The sequence below is a fragment of the Dendrobates tinctorius genome, unplaced genomic scaffold (assembly GCF_039654945.1).
Source record: "Dendrobates tinctorius isolate UK_male_01 unplaced genomic scaffold, ASM3965494v1 ptg000191l, whole genome shotgun sequence".
In the NCBI taxonomy this organism is placed as follows: Eukaryota; Metazoa; Chordata; class Amphibia; order Anura; family Dendrobatidae; genus Dendrobates; species Dendrobates tinctorius.
The window spans coordinates 721,833-746,173 of record NW_027361858.1 but is presented as its reverse complement, the minus strand read 5'-3'; the positions used below and the strand labels follow the sequence as shown (position 1 = coordinate 746,173).

Sequence of the window (24,341 nt, the reverse complement as noted above, 5' to 3'; positions counted from 1 at the left end):
GTTGGGCTTCATGGGAGACGATCAAGGAGGACACCATTGTTGAAAAAAAATAATAAAAAAGCCAGACTGGAATTTGCCAAACTACATGTTGACAAGCCACAAAGCTTCTGGGAGAATGTCCTGTGGACAGATGGGACAAAAATTTAACTTTTTCGCAAGGACATCAGCTCTAAGTTCACAGACAGAAAAAAAAAGCTTATCAAGAAAAGAACACTGTCCCTACAGTGAAACATGGAGGAGGCTCTCTTATGTTCTGGGTCTGCTTTACTGCATCTGGCGCAAGGTGTTTTGAATCTGTGCAGGGTACTATGAAATCTCAAGACTATCGAGGGATTCTAAAAAGAAATGTTCTGCCCAGTGTCAGAAAGCTTGGTCTCAATCACAGGTCATGGGTCTTGCAACAGGATAGTGACCCAACACACACAGCTAAAAACACCCAAGAATGGCTAAGAGGAAAACATTGAACTATTCTGAAGTGGCCTTCTGTGAGCCCTGACCTAAATCCTATTGAGCATTTTTGCAAAGAGCTGAAACATGCCATCTGGAAAAGGCAACCTTCAAACATGAGAGAACTAGAGCAGTTTTCTCTTGAGGAGGGGGCCAAAATAACTGTCGAGAGGTGCAGAAGTCTCATTGACAGTTACAGGAATCATTTGATTGCAGTGATTGCCTCAAAAGGTTGTGCAACAAAATATTAAGTTAAGGGTACCATCATTTCTGTCCAGGCCCATTACATGAGTTTTATTATTTTTTTTTGTAATTATTTGGAAGCATAGTTGAAAAGCAATGTCTGACTTTCATTTATCCATTTTCATAGATTTTTTATTTATTATTACTTTTGTCAGATTCAAGTTATTTCTGTCACCATTGTGGGTTTTTCTGTCATTACACGAGGGGTACCAACAATTGTGACCATGTGTGTACAGGTAAAATCAGCCAATAATCTGGGCGGATTGGTTCCAGCATTTTATTAAATTGATTATATAATTATCTCTATATATAAATCTGAATGTGTGTGCATCACCAACCAATCACGAAGCAGCAGTTGGAGAGCAGGGCTGAGGACGGATACAGCAGGACAGTGCATGGACAGTGCATGTGAGGAAGACAGTCTTCAGGACTGGGGCAGAATAGTGCCGGCAGGGCTCAGTCGGTGCTCCTCGTCGCCCCTGCAGCTTCCCGGCCTAAATTTTGTCCCCGGCTTCTACTGCGGCCTACTACAGTGCTAGGCCATGCCCCCACAGGCCGCCCAATCAAACGCGCTGCAGCTCCACTCTAGCTCCGCCCACTCCGGAAAGCTCTGCTCACTCCGGCCACCCACGCTAGGCCACGCCCCTGCAGGCCGCCCTATCACATGCGCTGCAGCTCCGCTCTAGCTCCGCCCACTCCTCCCAGCTCTGCCCACTCTGGCCAAACAAACAATCTGCGCACCTCTCTCTCCTGGTCCCGGCATCACCCCGTGTGGTGCATGGAGAGCGGGGCTGTGTAGGAAAGAAGACAGCAGGGCTGTAGAGCAGGGGTCTCAAACATGCGGCCCATGGGTCGCCCTGAGGCAAGCATCTGCGGCCCGCGGTGCACCACATGTCTCACTCCCTGAGGCGGGGGAAGGCACGCATTCAGGAGCGGCGATGGCATTGGCTGTTCTGTGTGCACACACTGCACAGGACCTGTGATGAGGTCACAGGAGGGGGAAGAGTCAGGGTCATATGATCAGGGGCCTCAGTTTGTGCAGGACGGACACTGCTGTCTGTGTACTGGATGACGGTAAGTTTATGCATGGGGTCAGGAGGGGTTTACAGGGTGGATGGAGCAGAGCCCTGTGTGTACAATGTGTATGGAGCGGAGCCCTGTGTGTACGAGGTGTGTGGAGCGGAGCCGTGAGTGTACGAGGTGTAGGTAGATGGTTGACCAAGCTTAGGGGAAGGAATTTTTTTCCCTATGGAGAAAATTGGCTTCTACTCTGTGGGTTTTTTGCCTTCCCCAGGACCAACAATGCAGACCAGCTGCACTAAAAATAGGCTGAACTAGATGGACATAAGGTCTTCCTTCAGCCTTCAAAACTATGTTACTATGTATGTTATGTTACAGAGCCCTGTGTGTACGAGGTGTACGGAGCCCTGGGTTTAAGAGGTGTACGGTGAGGAGTCCTGTGTGTACGATGTGTATGGAGCGGAGCCCTATGTGTACGAGGTGTATGGAGCGGAGCCCTATGTGTACGAGGTGTACGGAGCGGAGCTGCGTGTGTACGACGTGTACGGAACAGAGACGCGTGTGTACGAGGTGTACGGAGTGGAGCCGCGTGTGTACAAGGTGTGCGGAGCGGAGCCGCATGTGTACGAGGTGTGCGGAGCGGAACCGCGTGTGTACGTGGTGTGCGGAGTGGAGCCTCATGTGTACGAGGTGTGCGGAGTGGAGCCGCGTGTGTATGAGGTGTGCTGAGCGGAGCCGCGTGTGTACGAGGTGTGCGGAGCAGAGCTGCATGTGTACGAGGTGTGCGGAGCCGCGCGTGTATGGGGTGTATTATGTTTGAAAGAAATGCAGCCCCCCAGCTCAATTTTTTTTTTATGTGCGGCCCATTTACTCTGCCGAGTTTGAGACCCCTGCAGTAGAGGGAAAGAGTGGTAGAGCAGGGCTGTGAAGGAAGAGAACGGGGCTGTGGACAGAGAGAGCGGGAGAGCAGGGCTGTGAAGGAAGAGACCGGGGCTGTGGACAGGGAGAGCAGGGCTGTGAAGGAAGAGAAAGGGGCTGTGGACAGGGAGAGCAGGGCTGTGAAGGAAGAGAAAGGGGCTGTGGACAGGGAGAGCAGGGCTGTGAAGGAAGAGAAAGGGGCTGTGGACTGGGAGAGCAGGGCTGTGAAGGAAGAGAACTGGGCTGTGTAGGGAGAGAGCGGGAGAGCAGGGCTGTGGACGAAGAGAGCGGGACTATGGAGGGACACCGGGACATGGATGTAGAGTGTGGCTGCGGAGGGATAGAACGGGATGGCAGTTGGAGAGTGGGGATGCTAAGGAAGACAGCGGGACCCACAGTTAAGTACTATGCCGGGCTCTTCAGCTAGTTTATTATATTTATGGATTGATGAATTAAAACTCATAATAATTTATTCAGGTAATCTCTTAATAAAGGCACTTCGGGCAATTTTTGACACCACATTATTTGCCGCGTGTCTTAATTCTCAGTCGAGTTAAGTGGGGTTGGTGCAATTGCACTTGTGTCATCATGCTCTATACCGTACAATACAAGTCAATAGGAAAGCTCGGAAGATGCCAGAGAGTCTTTTCCAGCATTTTGCCATTGTTTTTGTTTGAAAATGTGCCCACAGTCTCATCATTGCTGAATGGAGTTTAAAATTAAAAATGTCCAGAAAATGCCACCTCAAACATACTGGGAAATTGTTAAAAAAAAACAGACTGTCAAAAATGTCGCAAAAGCACTCAAAAAACAACCAAAACCTAGTAAAAAATACTTTCCAGGTTAATAAAGTGATACAAGGTGGCCCAGGGTGGTAGCCCCAGTCGAGTGAACTAAGCCACCATCAGTGTGTATCCCGGTACCTTGTACAGAGATAGGCAGAACAGACGTAATCCAGACACAGCTGCAGTCCAACACGGAAGCGATTTAATAAAAGGGATGAATAAAGTGCAACAATAACTTCCTGCTCTCTCCCTAATGACCTTCACGGCCGTACCAACAACAGCCACAGCGGCTGAAAGAGGAGGTAGTCCATATGCCGGATGCTTAAAGTCCCTTCTGCAGAGCACTTACGTAGTCTTAGTGCCCATTGTGCTTTCCAAATGTCAGTGGCAGCACCCTCTACCCCTCCTGGGGTCCAGGCAACAGTCTTTACCCTCCTGGGGTCCAGGCAAAAGTCTTAACCACTCCTTGCGTCCAGGCAACAATCTTTAACCCTCCTGGGGTCCAGGCAAGGCTCCCAGCTGCAGTTGGATATCTGCTCTGGGTATGCTGGGCTCTGAACAGGAAGCAGGAGCTTCCTGCTCCCTAGAGGCTGCTGGCTCAGCCCACAAAGTTAACCCCTGATATCCCTAACTATACAACATTACATGCAATGGGGGAGTAGAAGAACATTACACATAGCACTGCAAACACAGCGCACTAATATATAGAATGCAGTAACATACAGGTACATAACATTGACCAAGCCTATTTTGACCTTAATGACCAGGCTATTTTTTGCAATTCTGGCCAGTGTCCCTTTATGAGGTAATAACTCTAGAACGCTTCAACAGATCGTAATGATTCTGAGATTGTTTTTTCGTGACATATTGGGCTTCATGATAGTGGTAAATTTAGGTCGATAATTTTTGCGTTTATTTGTGAAAAAATCAGAAATTTGGTGAAAATTTTGAAAATTTAACAACTTTCAAATTTTGAATTTTTATTCTGTTAAACCAGAGAGTTATGTGACACAAAATAGTTAATAAATAACATTTCCCACATGTCTACTTTACATCAGCACAATTTTGGAAACAATTTTTTTTGTTAGGAAGTTATAAGGGTTAAAAATTGACCAACAATTTCTCATTTTTACAACAAAATTTACAAAACCAATTTTTTAGGGACCACCTCACATTTGAAGTCAGTTTGAGGGGTCTATATGGCAGAAAATACCCAAAAGTGACACCATTCTAAAAACTGCACCCCTTAAGCTGATCAAAACCACATTAAAGTTTATTGATGTGGTTCAGGTGTTTCACAACAGCAGAAGCAACATTGAAGGAAAAAATGAACATTTAACTTTTTAGTCACAAAAATGATCTTTTAGCAACAATTTTTTATTTTCCCAATGGTAAAAGGAGAAAATGGACCCCAAAAGTTGTTGTCCAATTGACTTTTTGAATGGAAAATAGGCTCCGATCGTTAGAGGACACCATGTCGTGTTTGGAGAGCCCCTGTGTGTTTTAACTTTACAGCTCCCCCACAAATGACTTCATTTTGGAAACTAGACCCCCTAAGGAACTTATCTAGATGCATAGTGAGCACTTTGAACCCCCAGGTGCTTCAAAAATTGATCCGTAAAAATGAAAATGTACTTTTTTTTCACAAAAATTTTCTTTTAGCCCCAATTTTTTCATTTTCACATGGGCAATAACATAAAATGTATACTAAAATTTGTTGGGAAATTTCTCCTGAGTACACCGATACATCATATATGATCATAAACCACTGTTTGGGCGCACGGCAGGGCTCGGAAGAGAAGGCACGCCATTTGACTTTTTGAATAGAAAATTAGCTCCAATCTTTAGCGGACACCATGTCGCGTATGGAGAGCCCCAGATGTGCCTAAACAGTCGAAACCCCCCATAAGTGACCCCATTTTGAAATCTAGACCCCCTAAGGAACTTTTCTAGATATGTGTTGAGCTCTTTGAACCCCAAAGTGCTTCACAGAAGTTTATAACGCAGAGCCGTGAAAATAAAAAATCATTTTTTTCCCTCAAAAAATGATTTTTTAGCCCACAATTTTTGATTTTCACAAATGTAACAGGAGAAATTGGACCCCAAAAGTTGTTGTTCAGTTTGTCCTGAGTACGCTGGTACCCCATATGTGGGAGGAACCACTGTTTGGGCACACGTCGGGTCTCGGAAGGGAAGTAGTGACGTTTTGAAATGCCGACTTGATGGAATGGTCTGCGGGTGTCATGTTACATTTGCAGAGCCTCTGATGTGCCTAAACAGTGGAAACCCCACACAAGTGACACCATTTTCAAAACTAGACCCCCTAAGGAACTTATCTAGATGAGTGGTCAGCACTTTGAACCCCCAAGTGCTTCACAGAAGTTTATAACGTAGAGCCGAAAAAATAAATATATTTTTTTTCACAAAAAATGATCTTTTTGCCCCAATTTTTTATTTTACCAGGGGTAGCAAGAGGAACTGGACCCCAAAAGTTGTTATGCAATTTGTCCTGAGTAGGCTGATACTCCATATGTGGGGGTAATCCTCTGTTTGGGTGCACGGTAGAGCTTGGAAGGGAAGAGTGACGTTTGACTTTTTCAATGCAGAATTGGCTGGAATTAAGATCGGACACCATGTTCTGTTTGCAGAGCCCCTGATATGCCTAAACAGTGGAAACCCCCCACAAGTGACACCATAGCCATAGCCAGAGCCGTGCAAATAAAAAATCATTTTTTTTCCACAAATATCAGTTTTTAGAGCCCAAATTTTATTTTCCCAAGGGTAATAGGAGAAATTAGACCCCCAAAGTTGATGTGCAATTTTTCTGAGTACGCTGATACCCCATATGTTGGGGTAAACCACTGTTTGGGTATAAGTCGGGGCTCGGAAGGGAACACTGATGATTTTTTGGATGCAAAATTGGCTGGAATCAATGGTGGTGCCATGTCGCGTTTGGAGACCCCCTGGTGTGCCTAGATAGTGCAATCCCCCTCAATTCTAACTGAACCCTTTCCCCAACACACCCCTAACCCTAATCCCAACCCAAACCTCGACACACCCCTAACCCTAATCTCAACCATAACCCTAACCACAAGCCAAAGCCTAATCCCAACCCCAACACACCCCTAACCCTAATCTTAACCCTAATTCCAACGCTAACAATAATTCCAACTCTAACCCTAATCCCAACCCTAATCCCAACCCCAACCCTAATTCCAACCCTAACCCTAATTCCAACCCTAACCCTAATTCTAACCCTAACCCTAATTCTAACACTTAACCCTAATTGCAACCCTAACCCTAATTGCAACCCTAACCCTAATTCTAACCCTAACCCTAATTCTAACCCTAACCCTAACCCTAATTCTAACCCTAAAGAAAAATAAATATATTTTCTTTATTTTATTATGTGTACCTACCTATTTACTTTTTTTGTATTTTGATCACAGTGATACATTTTGATCACTGTCATAAACTACCGCATTTTGTAAGATGGCGGCACCCATGGAAAGAAGACGGCAGGACACCGGGAGGTACCAGGTCTCAGGAGGTACTGGGGGGGCGATAGGTGGGGGATCGGAAGGCACAGGGAAGCGAGGGGAAGTGGAGGGGGAGCAAATACTGATGGCGGTGGCCGATCGCCGCTGTCAGTCGGTGGCGGCAGCACATTGCCACCATCAGTCGATGTGGGGGGGTCAGATCATGGTCTCCAGCCATGCCCCATGCTACTGCAGCATCGGGCATGACTGGATTGTAATATTTCACCAAATATCATTGGTGAAATATTATTATTGCTCTGATTGGCTGTTTCACTTTCAACAGCCAATCAGAGTGATCGTAGCCACGGGGGGCGGGGGCTAAGCCACCCCCCTGTGGTGAAGTACAAAGCCTCCTGTGCGTGCTGGTAGGGTGACCTTTCAGTGATCCAGGTCACCCGACCCGCAGGAGGGCAATTAATTCATGATGCCACATAGACGTCACTGGTCGGATTGGCACGACTTTTCATGATGCCTATGTGGCGTCATTGGCCGAGAAGGGGTTAATACAGTGAACTGCACATAGGGGAGAGGAGGCAGACGAGGGTTCCTGCCACCTCCTTACAAAAGCACCAAAGTAAAACAGCATTTCCTGAAGCATCTTCCTCTTGAAAATCCCTGTCGGTACGCACTCCTGAAAACAAAAAATGTTTTGTGCACATACCCTTAGACCACATTCCCACTGTCAGTATGAGTTTTTTAACTCAGTATCAGTAAGCCAAAACCAGGAGAGGAGCAATCACAGGAAAAGTATGATAGAAACTCGTCACCACTTCTGTATTTATCACCCACTCTTTGTTTTGGCTTACAGATACTGAGGTAAAAAGCTCACAAAAAACTCAATGTTTATACATGGACTTAGAGTATATACAGTAACTTGGCATACTGAAAAGGGACACCAGTTAAAGGGTTGTCTGGTCCAAGTCGATAAGTGCACTATGCGCTGCAGCAATTCGATGGTTTCTAACCTGGAACAATACACTTGTATTGAGTGAGGCCGCGCCCCATCTAGTGACGGGACAAACCAGTGGGCGTGGTCAATAAGAGGGCACAACTTCTTTCCATATAAGTATGGAAGAGAGGTTGCGCCCACTGGCGGGGAGTATGTATATATACCCTGATGTCTCCACTCCGAAACAGTGTGTGTGCTGGGGGGATTCATAAGTCTGCAGAAACAAAGAGTGACAGCAGACTTATCGATTTTGACCAGACAACCCCTTTAAATTTTCTTCAGTTGCTAACTCTCTATTTCTAACAAGTATATAATGTCACTGCCGCAGCTGCAGCTATGATTCATTGTTCACTGCTTTAACAACTAATGATTAGCTGCTGCACTCGCATGATGTTACCACCAGTTCTGGGAGCAGAGGGTGAAACCATCATTTTTCTTCTTAGATGGAAACAAAATAATACTGGACAACACCTCTAACCCTTTTCTGACATTCATTTGTTTTTGTTTTTTGTTTTTTTAATTCCTATCTTTTTCACAATGCGGTATAAATAATTTGCAGTTTTAGATTGAATTGTAATGGATGTGGAATGCAAATAATTATTACTTTTCATTATTATTTACATTTTTTATGAAACAAATGAGAAAAAAGTTAAGCTTTAATCTTGGGGAATTTTTTTAAAATATTTTTTTTTAAGTCTCAATAGGGGACTTAATAGTGCACTCATTCGATCACTTGTGCAATACACTGTGTATTCACACGAGCGCTCTCTATGAGAGAGCCGTTGCCAGCGCTGTCTGTGGCTTAAGTTGCAGAGAACATAAGTTTCAGCAGTCCAAAATCGGACATGTATCCTTATCTTTCCTGACATCACCTATCAGGATAGAGTCGGGAGGCCCACATTGACATTACAATGTTGGCCAAGCCTGCCAATATTGGTCTAGCTGACGTTAGTTTAATGTGCATGAAGTCCTTTCCGCCATCGAGCCCTGCCTTTGGAGTACCAGGACTGGAGTCCAATGCTCCTTCATTTGGGCCCTAGATGCTAGGACAACCCACCGTCACTCCACAATTGAGTTGTAATTGCATAGTGAGTGAGCGGCATCAATAGCACAGCATCAAAGGGGTTAAGGAGATGAGAATGGAGTTGAAGTAGGAGCCTGGCTGTACATTACCATTAATTCTGAAGTAAATATATGGTGCATCTCGGGAAAGGGCTTAACCAGGTAATGTACATTTACTTGATGAAGCGTATACTCCCTTTCACATAAATCAATGTGGTAGTAACCTTGCATTATAGAAGCTCAGCTAAATCTTTGGGATATATTGGAGTAGATAAGCTGTAAACTACCGGTCTGTACCTTCCAGGTAAAAAATATCCAGCATATAACAGTATTTACAACATGGATGAGATGTTACCAAATCTCATGCACACACCGGTAAAAATGTTAGTATTTTTACATTTTAAAACCTGCAGAAATTCAATTTATGTTGCTTATTTTTACTTCAGATTTAATTCTTTCAATGAACAAGGTGAAATCCATGTGAAAATCCACCTGTATGTGTGGATTTTACCACAGATTCGCTGTAGCTTTCAACTCAAATATTCCACAATTTTCTACTGCAATTATGACGCATGAGAACAAAAGCCTTAAGGTACTATCACACTTAGCAATATCGCTAGCAATATCGCTATAACTTGTGACGTTGTAGTGATATTGCTAGCGATATTGCCATGTCTGATACTTACCTACGACCCGCTCCCCCGCTGGTTATCGCTGATCGCGCGAGAACGTCCTGGACCATTTCTCGTCGTCAGCTTCCTGCGGCGCTTCCTGTGGAGAGACGAGCGACAAGCGTGGAGCCGGGCGGGAGGACGTCAGGATCGCCTAGTGTGACAGGTAAGTAGCAACCTCCGACCCCTTCGATGTCGCTGGTGAGATCTGCCTGTGTGGCAGCTCACTAGCGACCACTTAGCGATGCACCAGCGATCCTGACCGCGTTATATCGCTGGTCGGGATCGCTGGTGCATCGCTAAGTGTGACAGTACCTTTAGAGTTGTATCTGTTAACAAACTGTAGACATTCAGACATGTACATTTAGTTCCTCAATAAAATGATTGATAAACTCAAGATCAGTCCAAGTTCAATTTCAAGATCAGCTTAATCAAGATTGTGTGAACCATTTTTGTGTCCAAACAGGAGACAGGGTGGAGAGAGGAGGCTCCATCTGCAGCCAGATGTCTTACAGCCAGACCCAGGACAGTGTGGAGAAGGAGGGGTATATGGCTGATCTCCAGAGACACATTGTTCCATTTTGATTGCAAACTGAACAAAATAAGATATAAGCATTAGTGTATGTGCTCTGTGCCACCGGGCAAGACCTTTGTTCCCCCTCGCCTTCGGCTGAAGGTTCTCGCGTGGGCACACGCGTCTAGGGCGGGTGGTCACTGTGGCTACATGCAGACCACAAAACCCCTGGCAGGGTCGTATTGGTGGCCGCACAGGGCTCGGGACATTAAAAAATATATTCGGGCATGCGCCTCATGTGCTCGGGATAGCCTCCTTAAACAGAGAGTGGAAAAGTCCACCGACACACCGCAGCGTTCCACTTCAACCTATGCTCTGGGCGGTTTTGCCGATCACGTTGTCTCCCACGTGTCCCTTCTTAAACCTGGCGATCTTGCCGCCTCTGACACCTTCCACGTGTCCCGGTTTTCCATGTCATCTACCGGGACATCAGACTTGCCTTCGGACGAGTCTGAGACCTATGCCTCTGATGGGCACAAGGTGGTGGATTGGAAGGCTCAGAGGGGAGGGGGCCCTAGGAGGGGGGGTAGTGTTAGGCGTCTGGTTTCTGCGTCTGCTCTGCAGGAATCAAGAGCCTCACATTCTGCTGTCTCCTGCAGTCTATCTACTGCAGAGAAGATTACTTTGCAGCAGACCGCTCCAGAGACTAAGTTCCTCTGTGCTCCTACTGGGCATGCTCACGAGGCGATCTCCCATTGGAGATCAGGAATCATGTGCCCAGGTCCTGCTCCAGATCTCATTGGTCCATCTCAGAGATCTGGAAGGTCCCGCACGGCTATAAAAAGCACGCATGACCGTTCGGCCATGCGCTAGTATTGACTTTTCAAGCTAAATGTGTGAATGGTGACGGATGTATGCATCTGGTGACTGACTCATTTGAAGCCCCTTCTCTCTGATATTGTGGATAAGGAATTAGTGCAGCAGTCAGTGCCAGTCAGTGGCAAGCCTTAGGCCACTGTGCACACCGCACCTCTACTCTAGCGTCCGACATTGCGCCTGCCTCCTAGCTTTGTCGACCAGCGGCTGTGCCCTACGCCGCGCTGCAGTTGCAGCCCTCCTTGGCATCCACAATAGCGATGCCGCACGCACGGTAGGTCTAGATGGACGCAGCTCCTCTGCCTTGGGTCCTGCTCCTGTGACCAGATACCATGTGTGCATTTCCCTGTGGTCTGTGACACTAAAAGGCTCAGCATTTTCGTATGTTTATGTTGCGGCGCCTCTGTGTGTGAGCAGAGCCCGCTTTGTGCACTTCAGGCGAAGTCTCACCCGTGCTTATTATACCGCCATATTGCTCGTCTGTCATTACCTAGCAGCGGTGTAGCACCTACTGCACGCTGGACCCCGAGCGGCGAACGCACTTTATTATTTATTTTTATTTAGTGCGTTCCGTTGTTCCTAACAATGATGCTCTGATACGGCACAGAAATATAGGTATAGTACAATGACAAATACTTCACTGCTTACATGACATGACTGATCTATTTTAAATTGTACAATAGCTCAAAAAAAGGACAGTATATTACTCCATACAGTATTATGGCCACCGCATAGTGTGCCATACAGAGTAATGAGGCCCATATATTTCTCCATACAGAATAACTGGTCACATATAATGTTCCATACAGTATATGATGAGCTCCACATAATGCTACAGTATATGATGGGCCTCATGGATGATGCTCCAGTGTTTGATGGGCCCAAATAATGCTCCATATATAATGGGCCCCATTTCTAATGCTCCAGTGTATAATGTGCCCCATAGATGATGCTCCAGTGTCTGATCTGCCCCATTTATAATGCTCCAGTATATGATGGGCCTCATGGATGATGCTCCAGTGTATGATGGGCCCAAATAATGCTCCATATATAATGGGCCCCATTTCTAATGCTCCAGTGTATAATGGGCCCCGTAAATGCTGCTCCAGTGTCTGATGTCCCCCATTTGGAATGCTCCAGTATATGATGGGCCCCATTTTTAATTAACCCAGGCATGGCATGTGAAAGAGCTCCATGGAGTAATCTGAAGTGTGTGCTGCTGCATCCTTCACTTTTGGTGTGGGTGAAGGACCCAAGGAAAGGGGTTGGTCCTGACCAGAAGCCTGCACTGATGACTCAGTGCTTGCATTTTTTGAAACTTCAGAAGAGGAGGCGATAGAGCTAGAGGCTGTTTCAGCAATGTAAGCCAAAAACAGTTCCTGATGCTCCTGCTTTAAAAGCAGTCTACCTACTCCCAGAAAAGGGAGCCAAGTTACAGGCCTTCTGGAGCTACACCATCACACAGGCTCAACACCTCCTGCCTTAGCTGCTATTGTGTTTTTGGCACTACCAGCAGATGCACCACCACTACCATCAGTACCAGTGGCCCTCCACGCCCACATCCACGTCCTCTTCCACCATACTTCCTCATGTTTTGGAAAATGGACCCAAAATACCAGCAGATATATGGTACTGTATCTGAAGCGTACAGCTCTATACAGTTTAGGGATATCAGTAAATCTCCATATATATTTCATGAGTCATACACAGACACTCACAGGCTCAGTATGGATTACACAATAAAATAAAAAGTTGAAAAAGGGTACAATATCACCAGATTCAAGGTATATATTGTATAGTGTAAACATTATGACTCTCCGTATATATTTCAGGAGGCAGACACAAACGCTCTCAGGCCCAGTATGGATTACACAAGAATATGAAAAGTTGTAAATGGGTAATGTAACACAAGCATACAGCTGTATACAGTGTTGGAGGAATCTTAAAGCTCCAAATACATTTCCGGAGTAACAGACAGACGTTCACAGGCTCATTATGGATTACACCAGAATCTAAATAGCAAAAAAGGTTACTGTATCAGAAGCGTACAGCTATATACAGTGTTGGCCAAATATGAAATCTCGGTATATATTTCCGGAGTCACCCTCAGACGCTCACTCAGTCTGGGTTTGACTATAATAAAAAAAATGTTGTAAAGAAGGTACTGGATAACAAGATAGCAAGTATATATATTATAGGGTACAATTGAAATCTCCGTATACATAGTCCCGTAGTCACTCTAAGATGCTTACCCAGTATGGATTTGACCGTAATATTAAAAGTCGAACAAAGGTACTGTATAACAAGATACAAGCTGTATCGAGTATAGGGTAAAAATTGGTATCTCCGATTCACTGTTTATATAGAAGGCGTAAACCACACACGTTCACTCACTATGGATGATACCGTAATACAAAATTTTGAACAAAGGTTCTGTATCAGCACATACCAGGTGTATCCAGTCTAGGGGTAATTGTAAATTTCCGGCTATACTTCCGGAATCAGACACAGACACTAACAGGCTCACTATGTATTACACCAGAATTTAAAAAGTAGAAAAAGGGAAGATATTCAAAGGGTACAACAGTATACAGTGTTGTGGTACTTTTAAATCTTCATATATATTTCAATCTCAGTAAGCCAGTCCAGACTCTCCGCTACTGGAAACTACATGGATACAAGGACAGATGGAAAGTCGAGTGTTAGCAGAAATTTAGGAATTACTCATCGTGGAAAAACCTCCCGGTATGTGTTGCAGAGGCGATGTAGACCCTCAATTACTGTGTCTGTGGAGACAGCGAAAACGGTTCTTTGTGAAGAAAGGATTGCTTTATCGCAGTAGCGTGGATCACATCACTGTTACTCATCTCTATCAAATTGTGATCACAGGGAGAGATGTAGACATGGTCCTCACTGCCTATCATGATGTGTCTGGTCATTTTGGAGTGCAAAAGACGGAAGCCACAGGCCGTAGGCGATTCGATTGTATTGGCATGAGAGGAGACATTGAAAAATGGTGGCAGGAATGTCACACATCTGTGACTATCACAACTGTGAAAGGTGATCATAAAGCACTACTGCATCCGCTTGTAAGTTGACGTCCATTACAAATGATAGCCATTGATCATCTGAAGGTAGAGGCCAGCATAACAGGCAATAGCTACATCTTAACCATCATTGATCAATACACCAAATTTCTAGTGGCTGTCCCTGTGAAGGATTTAACTGGCCAGACTACACAGTGGTGGAGCAGGGAGAGGTAAGCATTGCAACTTGCAAGTGCTGTGGCCATGACCAAGCAGGGGGGGGCACACTCGTGGGCGACGGTACTGGCACAGGGCCTTTCATAGTACGCTGGTGTGTCTGACGGCGAGTGGGCCCCCCCACCGTCAGAGACACTGTATTGTTCTATGAGGGGCCCTGTGCCAGTGCCGTCGGCCATCAGTGGGCCCATCCAACTGTTCAGAGCAACGGCACTTGCCCGGGTGCGCCAGGTGTTGACCCCAGGCCTTGGGGGGGTGGGCAGCCCAGTTAGTGAGCTTTAAAAAATAGTATATGTTGATGTGTAGGCTGGACATTCAGCTGCTGCAAATGGCGGAATTGGGCAAGTCCGAGGAAGAGGAGGACAAAAGCGAGGCAGTTTTCTTGCAACCTATGTGTCATCAGGGGAAGGTGGGACAAAATCCTTTGAAACCCATGCATGGTTCATTTTAATGAAGGTTAGATCATCAACATTTTGGGTCGACAGACGGTCCTTTTTTCTGTCAGGATTGATCCAGCAGCACTGAAGACTCTTTCAGATAACACACTAGCAGCAGGGCAAGCGAGCTCCTGTAAGGTATAGTGTGCCAATTCAGGCCAGGTGTCCAGTTTAAAGGTCCAATAGTCAAAGGGGAATGACCTGTGAGGCAGAACATCGATATGGAAGAAGTAGTTTATAACCATGGTTGACAACTGCTGTCTCCTGTCACTTGTAATCAATGCAGTCGTGTGAGCGGTACTTGAGAAATCATTCCACAACATGGTCATTAAACCCCTGTCTCCAACGCCACTTCGGCTGTGTGCACCACGAATACCTCTTCCATTATGCACACTACGGCTCATGGGAGAACCAGCACCGCTGCTGTGTGCTGGGAAAGCCTCAAACAAATGGTTTACCTGAGTTGCTTGTTTGTTAGCCAATATTATCTCTAGGTTCTCCTGTAGCATGATATTGTGTAATTTGCCTTTGTAGCGTGGATCGAGGATGCTGGCCCCTTTTTAGGATCCGCAAGGCATAATCGCACATATGGGTCAATGTTCCAGGTGTCAATAATGCACTGCCACTGCAGGGTGGAGGAGCATTTTCTGGCAAATCCACATCCCTACAGTCACACACAAACACTGTACCTGACCTTGGAACACCAACATTTTCTCTTGCCCCCTGAGAAGCATCCTCCTGCCCAAAATAATCATTCCCCTCATCATCCTCCTCCTCCTCCTCTTCCTCCACCTCATCCAGGACAGTTCCCTGACCAGACAATGGCTGACTGTCAGCAAGGCTTCCCTCCTACTCCTCCGCTGCAGATGCCAGTTCCTTAATGTGCGTCAAACTTTGCATGAGCAGACGCATAAGTGGGATGCTCAGGCTTATGATGGCGTCGTCTGCGCTTACCAGCCATGTGCATTCCTCAAAACACTGAAGGACTCTAAAGAGGTCTTTCAGCTTGACCACTGCACACCCAACAACTCCATGTCTTCCCTCATACTACCTACCCGTGTATCCTCCCACAAATGCATTACAGCCTGCTTCTGTTCGCACCGCCTCTCAACCATGTGCAGGGTGGAGTTCCACCTTTGTTGCAACGTCTATGATTAGGCGGTGCTTGTTGAGGTGAAGCAATCGCTGCAGCTTCTGCATGCAAATGGAGTGGACATTTGAGCGATGGATGTGCGAGCAGAGTCTTTGCACCATATGGAGCAGGGATGTTAACTCTGGATAATTATTAAGGAAGCACTGCACCACCAGGTTCAAAGTGTGAGCCAGGCAAGGTATGTGTGTGAGTTTTGCACGGGCTATGGCTGCCACAAAATTACGGCCATTATCACTGACTACCTTGCCTGGCTCAAGGTGTAGAGTGCCCAGCCATGACTCAGTTTGTTGCTGCAAGTAGTCGGCCAGTACCTCCGCGGTGTGTCTGTTGTCGCCCAAAAACATCATCTTTAAAACAGCCTGCTGACGCTTGCCACTAGCTGTTCGATAGTGGGACACCTCGTGTGCAACACTGCTAGCTGAGGATGGAGTGCTTGTGCGACTGTGCTCTGTGGGCGAGCTTTCGCTTATGGAGGAGGAGGGTCGAAAGCCTACAGCCAACTATTTCCTATACCATGGGTTAGGCAGCACTGTTCCACCACCGCTGTCCCCTTTGGAGCCTGCATCCAGCACATTAACCCAGTGCGCTGCGATGGACATGTAACGGCCCTGGCCATGCCTACTGGACCATGCATCTGTTGTGAGGTGCACCTTTCCACTCACTGATTGCTTGAGTGCATGGACAATGCGGTCTTTGACATGCAGAGGGAGGGCTGGAATGGCTTTTTGAGAAAAGAAGTGCCGACTGGGTAGGTCATAGCGTGGGACTGCGTAGGCCATGAGCTCGTGGAAAGCTTCGCTTTCAACCAAACGGTAGGGCATCATCTCTAATGAGATTAGTTTGGCAATGTAGGCGTTCAAACACAGTGTATGCAGATGAGAGGATGAGTACTTTCTTGTCCTACTCAGAATGTCTGGTAGGGTGAGCTGGACTGGAGAGCTGCATATGGGGGAAGTAGCGGTGGACCAGACGGAGTGAGAGGGGGTTGGTGATGTTATTGGTGGTGATGGCCTAGATTCATTGTTGTGTTGCAAAACCATTGTGATTCCCTGAGTGCTTTGGCCTTGCGACGACACCTCAACATTTAGTGCTGGTGGTGTGCTTAACGGTAACGGTGGACTGACAGTGGGGGAAGCAATGGGTTGTTGCTAGCTACCTTCAGTCGGAGCAGGTGCACATGTGCTACCTGAGGTTTTGTAGTCTGTCCACGTTTGCAAGTGCATGTTGATTAAATGTCTAAGCATGCAACTGGTATTCAAATTTCTGAGTTGTTTACCTCAGCTAAAGGTCCTTCTGCACTTCTTACTGGTAACCTTTGCCTCATCAGTAGGATTTTGGACAAAGAAGTGCCACACTGCACTCTTCCTACTATGGTATACATTTTCAGGTCTTGCACGCTGTGCTAAGTTGACCGTCTGGCCAAGCTGTCCTGCAACTCTTTTAGTTTTTGGTCCACGTCTTTGGACAGCTACGGGACTGCCAGATAACCGCTGCTGCAATGTAAATGCCTGCTGCGGATCCTTCTCCTTATCTGAACTATTGCCAGCACCATGCTCCTCCCCCAATGGATGCCAATCCGGGTCAAGAACTGGGTCATCCATCACCTCCTCTTCTGCCCACGTCCGCGGCCTCTTCCACCATACTTCCTCATGTTTGGGAAAATGTACCAAAAATACCAGCAGAGAGATGGTTCTGTATGAGGAGCATCCAGCTGTGTAAGGTGTATTAAAAAAATAAATCTACGTATATATTTTGTTAGTCACTGACGCTCTCCCAGTATGTATTTGACCGTAATCCAACAAGCAGATATATGGAACTGTATCAGAAGTGTACAGCTGTATACGTTTTTGTGTAACTAACAATCTCCCTATATGTATTTACGGAGTGTCACACACAGATGCTGACTCTGTATAGATGTGACTGTAATGCGAACGGCAGATAAACAATACTGTTTGAGAATCGGACAGCTCTATACGGTGTCTGTATGGAAAATTGTCAATCTCCGTCTATTTTTATATGGAGTGACACACGCTGTCTCTGTATAGTTTTGACCGTAATCAAACAGCAGATATATGAAACTGTTTGAAAAGCGGACAGCTCTATAAGGTGTAGGTCTGGAAAAATGGAAAATCTCCTGGGCTTGTTTTTCCAGAGTCACACACAGATAGCTTCTATTTGTCCGTGATACCAGCCGGTACACGTTAGTGTGTGAGGAGCGTACACCGCTATACGGTGTCTGTATGGAAAATTGTCTATCTCCATCTATTTTTATATGGAGTGACACACGCTGTCTATGTATAGTTTTGAGCGTAATCAAACAGCAGATATACGAAACTGTTTGAAAATCGGACAGCTTGAGAAGGTGTAGGTCTGGAAAAATGGAAAATCTCCTCGGTTTGTTTATCCAGAGTCACACACAGATAGCTTGTATTTGTCCATGATACCAGTCAGTACACGGTAGTGTGTGAGGAGCGTACACCGCTAAACGGTGTCTGTATGGAAAATTGTCAATCTCTGTCTATTTTTATACGGAGTGACACACGCTGTCTCTGTATAGTTTTGAGCGTAAGCAAACACCAGATATACAAAACTGTTTGAAAAGCGGACAGCTCTATAAGGTGTAGGTCTGGAAAAATGGAAAATCTCCTGGGCTTGTTTTTCCAGAGTCACACACAGATTGCTTGTATTTGTCCGTGATACCAGCCAGTACATGGTAGTGTGTGAGGAGCGTACACCGCTATACGGTGTGTGAAAAAATGAACGCTCGGTAACTCACCAGAACAAAATAATAAAAGATGGAGTGCTTTGAAAAAAGCAGTTTGAACAGCAGTGTGCACACAGCAATGCAGCTAGCAGGTAGCCTTAAAAGGCAGCCTAATCACCACCAGCGCTGCTGCACACAACAAAAATCCTCCCCTTTCACTGCACACTGTACAGTGAAAAGCGCTAATCAGCAGAAGCAATTTTTTTTTCTTCCCTGCCTAACGCTCGCCCTTATTCAGAATCAGCAGCAGCACCTCTCCCTATTCTAAGATTGGCAGAAGTAAGATGGCGGTCGGCCTTTTATAGCCACTGTAACACCAAAGCCAGCCAATCACTTCAATGCCCTTCTCTAAGATGGTGGTGGCCGCTGCCCATGTCATCACGTTGCCCACTGTGTGCGTCCTCCATCATTGGCTGAGAATAGGCGCTGGAAGCATTATTTGAAACGCACCTTTCTCGCTCGGCTCGGAGTTATGGTCAGGTTTCGATCGACTAAACCTGACTTTGGCGAAAGTCGGCGATTTTTGAATCTGACGTACCTGTTTCGCTCAACTCTAGCTCTGATATTAAAGTGTTATCCGAGCATGAATGTCTTCAGTGTGCTCTAATACCATGTTCGAGTCCCCGTGGCTACATGTCTCACGGCTGTTCGACAGTCACAACACATGCGGGGATTGTCTGTTTGTTATGTAATCCCTGCATGTGTTGCGTCTATTGAACAGCTGTGAGACATGTAGCCACGGGAACTCGAACGTAGTATTAGAGCACACCGAAGACGCTCGGCTAGCACCTGAGCAGGCTTGGATAATACCTCATCAGAGCACCTTTGCTCATCACTAATAAGCACAGGAAAAGGCCAAGAAATTGATTGAAGAGAGGATTTATTTGCACTTTCTACATTTAGTTTTATTTTTAAGGAAGTCCATATGTAAGTCAATAAGAAGTTAGAGGAATATGCAGAGTTTGCCAAATATGTTTACTTACAGGTATATCGGCATGACATGTTTCTGTTTTGGAGAGTAGATATTTTTGCAGAAAAAAAAAAAATACAGTCATACTAGCTGTACATGATCAATATGTATTAAAATTATAGTATATTGCTGTTTGTTCTTGATTGAGCATACAGATAAAAGTTATAGCTGACCATCTGCTGACATGCTCATTCAAAAAAGACAACCAATGTGATTGCCTTTCTTGTCAATATCATTTTTAGAGCAACAACTTCTGACATATTCATGGTCAGATTTAACATAATCTGAACAAGAAGAGCAGTAATCCCCAATCTTTCTTATCGTGAAAGTCAAGTTTACCACAGAGAGATGTCACGAGCCACATTCAGCGCTCCCCTACCCAGTAGTGATATCCAGTGTTCCCCATTACCAGTATAATGACAAGCATTCCCACAGAAGGCACATCAAAATCTAGTACCCTCATCCCTTATGGGAAGCATACTTGCATCTAGGCATTCCCACTTTACTCTATATTTAATATTCTTGTATCAAGCAAACTTATCAACTTATCACACTGTTGCATCCAGCTTCAAGCACTCCTCTAACTGGCAGTATCAACCTATATGTGCAGGGCTACTCCAAAAGAAGTCATCATCCAGAGACCTTCTTCTCATAGCTGTCTTCTACAGTGCCGTGAGAAAGTATTCGGCTCCTAGGAACTTTTCAACCTTTTCCCACATATCATGCTTCATGCATAAAGATACCAAATGTAAATTTTTGATGAAGAATCAACAAGTGGGACACAATTGTGAAGTTGAACGAAATTTATTGGTTATTTTAAATTTTTGTGGAAATTCAAAAACTGAAAAGTGGGGACTGCAATATTATTTGGCCCCTTTACTTTCATTGCAGCAAACTCACTCCAGAAGTTCATTGTGGATCTCTGAATGATCCAATGTTGTCCTAAATGACTAATGATGATAAATACAGTATAATCCACCTGTGTGTAATCAAGTCTCCATATAAATGCACCTGCTCTGTGATAGTCTCAGGGTTCTTTTTGAAGCACAGAGAGCATCATGAAGACCAAGGAACACAACAGACAGATCCGTGATACTGTTGTGGAGAAATTTAAAGCTGGATTTGGATACAAAATGATTTCCAAAACTTTAAACATCCCAAGGAGCACTGTGCAAGCAATCATATTGAAATGGAAGGAGTATCATACCACTGCAAATCTACCAAGACCTGGCCGTCCCTCTAAACTTTCATCTCAAACAAGGAGAAGACTGATCAGAGATGCAGCCAAGAGGCCCATGATCACTCTGGATGAACTGCAGAGATCTACAGCTGAGGTGGGACAGTCTGTCCATAGGACAACAGTCAATCATATACTGCATAAATCTGACCTTTATTGAATAGTGGCAAGAAGAAAGCTATTTCTCAAAGATATCCATAAAAAGTGTCGCTTAAAGTTTGCAACAAGCCACCTGGGAGACACACCAAACATGTGGAAGAAGGTGCTCTGGTCAGATGAAACCAAAATTGAACTTTTTGGCAACAATGCCAAACGATATGTTTGGTGTAAAGGCAACACATCCCATCACCCTGAACACACCATCCCCACTGTCAAACATGGTGGTGACAGCATCATGGTTTTGGCCTGCTTTTCTTCAGCAGGGACAGGGAAGATGGTTAAAATTGATGGGAAGATGGATGGAGCCAAACACAGGACCATTCTTGAAGAAAACCTGTTGGAGTCTGCAAAAGACCTGAGACTGGGACGGAGATTTGTCTTCCAACAAGACAATGATCCCAAACATAAAGCAAAATCTACAATGGAATGGCTCACAAATAAACGTATCCAGGTGTTAGAATGGCCAAGTCAAAGTCCAGACCTGAGTCAAAATCAAGAATCTGTGGAAAGAGCTGAAAACTGCTGTTCACAAATGATCTCCATCAAACCTCACTGATCTTGAACTGTTTGCCAAGGAAGAATGGGCAAGAATTTCAGTCTCTCGATGTACAAAACTGATAGAGACATACCCCAAGCAACTTGCAGCTGTAATCGCAGCAAAAGGTGGCGCAACAAAGTATTAGGTTAAAGGGGCCGAATAATATTGCATGCCCCACTTTTCAGTTTTTGAATTTCCACAAAAATTTAAAAGAACCAATCAACTTCACAATTGTGTCCTACTTGTTGTTGATTCTTCACCAACAACTTACATTTGGTATCTTTATGTTTGAAGCATGATTTGTGGGAAAAGGTTGAAAAGTTCCAGGGAGCCGAATACTTTCGCAAGGCACTGTAGGTCAGGTGTTAATGCATGAAGCTGGCAGACAAAGACGAGCCACACAGCATGTACCCGTGAGTCAAAGTTTGGGGACCCCTGAGGTAGAGGATCATTAAATGGATTGTCTGGGCTTGGGACAAAAGTCTGCAGTCACTCTATGTAATTGTAAGCTGTTGAGCTTTGTCGTGATTTCCGATATTAGTGGGTAGTCACATGTCCACATGTTTGTACCGTTACAGTCATCTGCAGACTAGACTTACCCAGTTTCTCTCAAAAGAATTGAACTGAGAGAAGTCGGACATGTCTAGTTGGCACGTGTTAGCGAGTATAAAAATTGCATGAATGTGGTCAGGTGACCACCCTCTTGAGCAGTGAATTTCAGGCAATCGTGATAATGTGCGGCCCACACACTCTCACGATGGAGCGGTCTGCCGTAACATGGAGTGCAGTTGTTTCTGAGAGCATATAAGACTTAATTATAGTAATGACATGATTTTTCCTTTACACTACACTCCCGTATGTAAACCGTGTACCTGTCTTAGGTCAGCCGGGATTTTATATTGCACAGCAACTTCTGCACATTACTCCTATAGTAATATTCCTTAATGTAATTGCTAATAATTGACATTATAATTGCTCCCTGTGCAGAAATAACCACAGTTACTAAAATGCCTCCTCGCACAAATTACACACACACCACCGGATGAATCAATAAGCAGAAGAGGTTCACATTTCACTTTCAGCGCGCACCAATATTAGTACAAAGGAAACACAATCTAAGTCATGAGACACAACAGTGGGGACGGTCGGGTTATAGTGACAGGAGCACCAAACTATACAGTGATTGCACTGCTTCCACTCCTAAGTAGTTAGTGAGCAGCTTGCACCAACCCCCCCTCTCCATTCATGGCAAACCTTTCCATTGTATGTGCCCCCGAATGTGAAATAAATGCACACCAGATGCTACTACAGGGTCTTTATTTGTCTTTAAACTGTGCATTATTTGGCTTAAAATATATTCTAGCAGCCAATATATATATATATATATATATATATATATATACATATATATATATATATATATATATTTACTGTATATGTATCTTTCACTATAATTAAATGTGGATAGTAATATTAATATTATTATTAATAATAATATTTTTTATTTTTAAGAGTGGACAATTCTATATAATATATATTCAATCACATGTTCCCAAATATTCCATCCATCCTCCTGTCATTAAAAATGCAATTTCCCTGTGCAGATTGCCTTCAATCCCCAGGGAATGTGGCCGCCAATGATTATTTGAAAGCAACACCAGCCCCCCTGGTTTATTTCACAAGCTCGCAGACACTTTGTGGTGGTATTAAATAATAAGTCAGCATGTCCAGGAGTGACCCCGGTATCACCCTTTTTTTTTCTCCTTTCCAGTTCATGCAAAATAAAAGAGAGGCCCCCTGCTCGGTCGTCATGTGTCTAACGCTTTGTTTTTGAAATTTCACGCTGATTTTCATGCATCTTCCTTACTAGTTTTCAACCTGGCTGCACATTCAATCTGTACCCTGTCAGTTCCGAATGCCACGGCGCTCAGCCTGAAAAGGAAGCTTTAGATGCAAATGTAGCACCTATTAATGGAAGGCTGAATTGGCTGGTTTTGGACAGAACATAAATCTTTGCTGGGATCCGAGGCTGCAGTATTCTGCATAATGTGGCTCAGCAATAAAGCATTGTAGGATTATTGGACGTAGCGTGCCCTTATTATGGAAGGCTTTGCTATTTCGAGCAGTGCGGATATAATGTCAGGTACACGGCACATCTCTCATCACGCTTTTGGCACAGGATTCCGTCTTCTTATTATCTGGGGGAAGCATCCCCCATGCAAGCATTGTTTGCTTGTCACAGCATATCATTGTGCTTCTTACCTTTCCGTGCCCTTTCCCTTTCAGCCTGTGTGTCCAGCTAAGAGTCCCAATATACAGTCCAACTTGCACGAGACAAAATCCCAAATGTTGGCATTGTGATGCCAGCTCTGCGCTATAATATCCCTTTTTATTTTCTGATCATGGTGGTGCTGTCGCTGAAGCCTTGTAATCCTAGATGTTTGCATCAACCATGCATTTCTCCGTCCATCTCTGTGTTTTTCAAATACTGTAGCTCCTGGGTTTTCAGGCTTCCCCTATTCGTATTAATGGAAGGAATTAGAAAGCTACTTGCTCAGGAGAGGAGGAGGAAGAGGAGGGGGAGTACCACACACAAAGAGCATGCGCGGGGCAGGTCATTAGTGTCTTTCTTTGAGGCATGCAAACACATCCAGTGGGAAAAGGAAAAATTGCTGTAAAAATAAAATAGAGCATCAGTTGGCGCTTAGATTTTACCAGCCTTGGTGCTCAACATCACATCATCTCCAAAAACCTGTTCCCTGATCTCTGAACTACAATACAGAATTATTATTTTAG

The 24,341-nt window shown here is 45.0% G+C and overlaps 1 protein-coding gene across 3 annotated transcripts in view; it reads right to left on the bottom strand.

The window, feature by feature from the left end:
* PLPPR1 (phospholipid phosphatase related 1) overlaps positions 1-24,105 on the bottom strand; it is a 474,199-nt gene extending 450,094 nt beyond the window's left edge. For all 3 annotated transcript variants that reach the window (XR_012221525.1, XM_073552427.1, XM_073552428.1), the window contains exon 1: positions 23,808-24,105. The gene's annotated coding sequence lies outside the window, so the exon portion shown is untranslated. The remainder of the gene's footprint in view (positions 1-23,807) is intronic.
* Positions 24,106-24,341: the final 236 nt, after the last annotated feature.